The sequence below is a fragment of the Paralichthys olivaceus genome, chromosome 10 (genome assembly GCF_024713975.1).
Source record: "Paralichthys olivaceus isolate ysfri-2021 chromosome 10, ASM2471397v2, whole genome shotgun sequence".
In the NCBI taxonomy this organism is placed as follows: domain Eukaryota; kingdom Metazoa; phylum Chordata; class Actinopteri; order Pleuronectiformes; family Paralichthyidae; genus Paralichthys; species Paralichthys olivaceus.
In genome coordinates this window covers 9,990,394-9,997,364 of record NC_091102.1, presented here as the reverse complement: position 1 = coordinate 9,997,364, position 6,971 = coordinate 9,990,394, and the positions used below count along the sequence as shown (strand labels likewise).

The window sequence follows — 6,971 nt, the reverse complement described above, 5'->3', positions numbered from 1 at the left end:
ATTTTTTTATTATCTATTAAAAGTCTTTTTTTGCAGAACAGAAATGTACTAACATTATTGAGATCCAAAAATAAACAGATATGATATAGTGATGTCTTCATAGCTCTTTCATTTTGCTTTGACTGAGAAAGCACAACTCGTATTGCTTCATATCTGAATAGTGTAGTCCTGAATCACTGTTGAGACATCACGTCACGTCTGTACTATATGTTTCAAATCACATTTTGCTTTTGTGCACCAGTGTCTGGTATCAGGCCCCAGATCCTGAGCTGACATTAGAAGCTCAGAAAGTCTAGCACTGTCTTTGAGCAGCGGCTGTTTTATTTTCTTTAAATCAAGTCATTACACACATCCTGCAGTTAAACATCGCAGATAATAGTCTGCGCACCATCTGGAAATGATTTTCTGCAGTCACTGACTGAAATGCTGAGCCAGCCATCCATACTGTACAACCTGAGGGGGAACAGACGGCTCTGTGTGTCAGAAGATACCAGGCTTTAATGTTAACTATGTCTCAGATAACATCAAGTTGTCTTCATGATGAGCGCTGAGCAACTCTGGTTCAATGGTTACAGGATGTTAATGTAATTTTCTGGCTTTATTGAAGCACTTGTTTAAGCCAAATCAATGATCTCATAACAATAACATTTGGTTTGCTACATTTTATTGCTTTTCACGGTGAAAGAACAATATGTTTGAGACGAAAAGTTTTGCTAATTGTCAGTAAACGTCGGATTTTACTGCCCTGTGTTATTTTCACTCAAGAAATCGTTGACGATTAGCTAACACTTTAGCCTAAATGTATTGCTTTTTCGCAATAATCTACTGAACAACACTCAAGATGAATAATAATTGTTGTTTTTCGATAACAGAATACGGATGCTCTTTGTGTTGATACTTCGAGGCTCTTGACCACTGGGGCACAGACAAGCTGTGTTTTAACTGCCAACAGTGAAGAGACAAGACAATGACTCAGCATGACAACAATCCTGGGGGCAGAGCTGTATTGTGTTGTGATGGTGAATGTGTGAGAGTGGATTAAGTCAACCCTGGCCTCACACAGGACGACTGAGCAAACAGGCTAACATACTGGCTGAAATCCAACTGGGTGCCGGATCTACTTTTACTAGTGCAGCGCTAGTTAAAAATGTGCGTGTCCGTGCAAACAGATTGCTCACTGGTTTCTTAAGAGCATCGTGCTCAAACTTTGTGCTTGACACTGCATTTTAATTGATCCTGAGCAATACACCTGACATGAAATAATTCAGTTCCACCTTTCTTACAACACTGGTTTGTGTGTGCTGTAAATTGTCTGGGTGTAGTGTCATCCCATTCTCTCACTCTCTCTCTCACTCTCTCACTCACTCTCTCACACTCTCTCACTCTCTCTCACTCTCTCTCACTCTCTCTCACTCTCTCTCACTCACATACACTTTAGGCAATTGGGGTCACAGTACTGCTAACATCATGAAAAAATTATGTTCTTCATTTTACAGGGGCAGTAGTTTCCTACTTCTTTATACATGGGCAACATCTTCATACATTCAGTAAAGGATCATTAAGCTGTCACAGATAATCACATGTACAATATTTCTTACCTTCAGAGAATCAAAGCAGGCGATAACGCGACCATTTTCAACTTGGCAGCTCTTCGGCGGGTGAGCGAATTTGCATTCCTCATCCCTACGAGAACAGTTTCCCCGCTGAAACTGCCGACACACCTCCAGAGTTAGCCATTTTGTGTCTCTTACTGAAGAGAGGTTCAACGCCATGTCCAAAGGTTTTACTCGTGCATTAAATTTTAAAAGTCAGTCTTGTTGTTGTGCACCTCATGCACTGAACGCTTTAGGTTGACCGTAAGAACCAAGTCCTGTTTTAAGACAACCTGGTGAGTCCTCCATCAGCTGGAACAGAAAGATGAGATAGCCGAGAAATCTCCTATCAATGGGAAATAAAGGTGGTTTTGTTTTTTTTATGTCAAGTCCAAGTGTATATTGTCCATAAATATCAGTCAAGTGAAGGAAATTTAGTGTAGACTTGTTCGTTTAGTCATTCTCAGGTCATAATTCACAATTATGGCTCTATTCTAGCAAAAGATCAGGTGCTAAAACTGTGCAAAGTGGTGGTGAAGTGCTTGCAGCTGAGGTATCCTGTGCTGGTGCTTGAGTCTTGTCTTAAAAACAGCATAGACACAGACCGATGTACATGGATCAACTTCAAGTTGGGGATATCTTCTCAAAGGCACTTTCTACTGGTGATCTGAAAGATAAAAAAACACACACATATATATATATATATATATGTATATTACAAAGATAGTACCAAAATAAACATGATCATTTAAAGGGTCAGTGTGTAGAATTTAGTGACATCTAGTCGTGACTTTGCATGTTGCAACTGAATACCCCTCACCTCACCCTTCCAAACATGAGGGAGAAAATCGTTATCAGTCCAGAATCGGTATCGTGAAGGTAAAACAATGGTATCACAACAACTCTACTGTCTATTACTGACTAAATTCAAGTTTGCACCAACACAAAAAATAATAGATTTCTCCAAGCCTTGCTGTGCTGCTGGTTGGGGGTGTGTGGCTGGATGGTGTCATGGTAATCAATAAATCTATAAGAGGAAATTAACATTTCCACAGCTCAAATCCATAGAACGATTAAATGTGGGTTATGCTAACAACATTGGATGATCAGTATTCACTAAAATAGACTGCCAGTCAAAACTATGTTCAATCTTAATCATACCTTTCATTCTATTAATTATGTACTTCCTCTCTATCCACCACTGTCTATTTTCAAATACACTGTGACCCTCAGTTTACAAATAGCATGACATGAACCCTTGGTGCCAAAGTGCTATGGTAACACACACCTGTATGTTGAGGGGAGCACAGCCAAGCTTAAACACAGTGTTGGGAGTTTACCACAGGACAGGATACTCAGACATGTATACTAAGTGGTAAAACACACAGGAAGTTGCTGAGCAGGCAGAAAAGGTAGTAAACCCATTAGCTGGATAAACCTGTGTGTGTGTGAGAGAGAGCTGAAATGCGTCTCAAATGAGAGCAATAAGCAAAGCCTACGAAAGTCAAAAGGCACAGATTTTGAAGAAACTCTGCTTTTGTTGACCCAGATCGCTAACTGTAACAGCCTCAGAGCCTTGCTGCATGCTATCCCGTGGCATTACTGCAGCAAATTCCTTTAGACGCAAGCAAGGAAACGGAGCAGGAAAACCTACCTCTCCCTCGACATGCAGCCCTAAAGAAGTTCTGTTCCACACCGAGGATCTACGACAGAGCTACAACTTTAAGGAAGCTAATTGGGGAAGATGTTGACAGCAAGAACAGCCTGTATCCTCCTGTCTGTCCCGAGGATTCAGTGAGCAAAGATTTTCTCTTCACAACAGCAAAAAACAGTCTGTCCAACTGTGGCTGAAACATTTCCAGCCACCCCCTTCCTGCCTGAGTGCCGGCCTCCGGGAAGACCCTCCCTGTCAGAAACTGGCCAATAGGAAAGCAGAGGCTGTTGCACCCAGTGAATGCTGCCTGCACTGCTTGGAGAAAGACATGGCTGGTGGCAATGAATAGAAATGTATAGTATAATGGAGAAATATATCGTTGTAACATATAAAACAATTTATTACATTCAGCTCTGAGGATAGCCTCCTGTTGCAGATTTTATTTTATGTTGCTTGAGGTGGAAAATATTTACTAGTATTTGAAATGTAGTGAAATGCTGTTTATTTCAATATATTGACAGATGGACATGCAGAAGACTTTTCCATTAATTTATCAATAAGATAGTGCTAAACTTTAGAAAAGGACGATAGGGGATGTGGAAAGGAAAATCTAAATTTTGCAATCCGGTAACATTATTGTTGTACTCTATATGTTTCTGATAAAATATACCTCTTTCATTTTGTACACATTTAAGGTACTTTACTTGTCTATTTCTACTTTTTACTACACGAAATTCATCTAACAGCTGCAGATACTAGTTACTTTACTTTTGCATAAAAAGCAGATAAAGACTTTATAAAGTTTGATGCTTGATTACAGATACAACTTCCTAACAGTACACATGAATACAGGGGAAAATAATACAATAGAAATGTAGTACTTTAATTATTTAGTACAAATTTAAGGTACTTTTACTTTGCTTGAGTATTTTCTTGCAATAACATTTTATATTTCTAGTCGGATAAAACTTATCAACAGTACATACAAGTACAAAAAATGAAGTAATTTGATTGTAAATGATACAAAAATTGACAAAGGCCTCGATGAAGTCATGACAACACGACAAATATTTCATGTTTCCGTCAAATGTGATTATTTGCTGACTTACTTTCTAATTTTTTTAAATTACTTTTCCAAATAATGAATCCAGAAGATAATCCATTACGTGCGTAATGGATTATCATTAGTGATAATTAAACCTAAAGTAAATCTCCACCTGAATCAACTGCTTCAGTAAAATACTGCTTACATATTAATGGAAGAGTCGTAATAAAATAATGACTTTAAAACGTACAGGTCCCAGGAGACTTTTATTATTTGCTTTGGGTACTTTTACTTCTGACACAGTACTTTTACTTGTAATGGAGCATTGTCATAGAGTAGCACGAGCTGTTCCAAGTAGCCTGAATACTTGCAGCACCGATGCTAATGAACTACGACAGTGTGTGTACCTGACAGTTTAGCATGATGGTGTCTCACTGGTACACTTGCTCGGGTTTTCGGTCTCTTATTTCGCCTTCTCATCGTCGGGCTACCTCGGCTAAGCTAACCCACGGACACGCAGCTAGCTAGCGCGACCGGACGCACGCAGCTGTCACGGGCTAACACTTGACGGTACGCGAACGGTAAGGTTTATTAGCTCGCGTTAGCAGGACTGTTAGCCGAGGAGTGCACCTGCTTACCTCATCATCCCGGAGGAGACGGCGATCACGCAGCAGCTCGGGCAGAGACGACGCGGCGGCACCGGACTGAAGCTGCGGACACCGAGGTGTCAGGTTGACCCCGGGAGAGATGAATCCAACCGCACTTCAGTTCCCACTCGTCCCCAGATTTGACGCTGGTTGTTTCCTGCGGACTTTGTGTCACTGCACAGATTTAAGCAACAAGCTTCTGACAGCTTACTGTACCTCCGTCAGTCTGATGCGACGAGGGGGTGTCCCTGGGTGCACCGAGCACCATCACACCGTGAATCATCACAAACACGACAATCATATTATCGTTTTATTGATTACGCGTCACATGTTAGGTTGATTAAATAGAGATGAACGCTCCAGTGACTGAAAAACGAGGTTTTATAATGGTTTCTCCTAACTCACCTCTCCCCTCTCACAGACGCAAAGTGGTACGATCCACACGAATGCCAGTAGGCTAGGAGGGCAAGGGTTTGCTTGTTACCAAGGGAACAGCAATAAAAGCATGTGAGGTTTTCTGGATTATTTTAATGACAACACGCTTTCACGCGCAAATGTAAACATCAGATGAGATAATTGAAATAAGATAAAATACATTTAAAGATAAGTCCATTTTTTAGCTCAGGCATTTGCAGTATAGATAAGGAAATATGCCACAATGATTAAAAAATGCAGCTATATGTAATGGAAATAATGATCATGGAAGAATTTGTGAGTGGAAAAATGTTTGATGTGTGTGATATAAGAATCCAATAGACTAACGATGGCCTAGTGTCATCGCTGCTCAAGGTCAAATAAGAGGGATGCTGCTAACCCAGGTAACATGAGGCAGAGGGAGGAGAGGGAGGAGAGGGAGGAGGAAGAAAGAGGGAGACATTGCCCTCATGTTCAATAACATATATCTGAAATAAAGATGAAATATAACACAGTGTCAAAGTACCTTACGTTACAGATTATCCTGCATCAGTTGCATGACTAGCAGTTTTGTTCTTGTCCTTTATTTGCCCTAATGGAGCATCTTTTCCCTGCGGCAACATCTCATCCCATTTTTATCCCGTTAACTATGTGTGATTTAATTCAATTTGACTTTATTATCTTATTATATAATATTTTTGATGACAATAATATAAATCCATGTATCAATGCTGTCTCATTTACTCTTTTTTCCACTATACTACTCTATTCAATATCTACTCTCTTTTATCTATACTACTCTACTCTATTTCTATTCTTTTTTTCTACAACTCTATTCTATTTCTATACTACTACTATTTTCTATTTCTACTCTCTTTTATTCTATACTACTACTATGTTTATACTCTCATTTTCACTTGGAAAGTATTTTGTGTTTAAGCTTGATAAGTGCTATATAAATACACTCACTACTATCAGATATTATATTATATTATTATGACTTAATAACTTAATAACAAAATTGGTATAGGTAAAACACATAACACCAAACCACACATCAAAGCAGAGAAAAGGATAAGAAGCCTGTCACTTCATTCTGTTGTGATGGTCAAACTCCACAAACTTCATTCAATGATTTCTTTGGCTGAGAATGGTGGCAGCAGCTCTATCTAGCTCCAGTAGAGAAAAGTGAAAGCTTCCACACACATTTAAAAAGGTGAATGCCTTCAGCAGAAAATGTGCAGTTTATAAGTCATTCAGTCAAAGTAATTTAGTAGATGGACAACGTTGTGACCCTTGTGTTCAGCAACCTGCAAATAATCAAAAATGTGAATAAAGTTGTTTTTAAATATCAAACAACACACACACACACAGAGTTTTGATTAATTGATTCATTACCTCTTTTAAGTTTCTCCTGGTTTCTTACAACAACAGACGAGATTCATCTGACCTGTCAGACTGAAAGATCTCGTCAACAAACTGGAGACGTGGCATCGAGTGCCACATGGAAAGGTCACCATTTTAATCCCTTTGAGGGAAATGTCACTGTCAGAATGACTCAGATATAAGAACAAAGAGACGGCTTTCATTCCTTTGACCTTCATGCTGTTTGTTGTTCA

At 39.4% G+C, this 6,971-nt stretch overlaps 1 long non-coding RNA gene across 1 annotated transcript; it reads right to left on the bottom strand.

Annotated features, from left to right (window-relative positions):
* Positions 1-2,026: 2,026 nt before the first annotated feature.
* On the bottom strand, positions 2,027-6,674 carry LOC138411763 (uncharacterized). Its single transcript, XR_011244256.1, has 2 exons — positions 4,930-6,674; positions 2,027-2,259 (listed from the first exon to the last, which is right to left on the bottom strand). It is a non-coding gene; the product is annotated as an uncharacterized lncRNA (long non-coding RNA).
* Between the last annotated feature and the right edge of the window lie 297 nt (positions 6,675-6,971).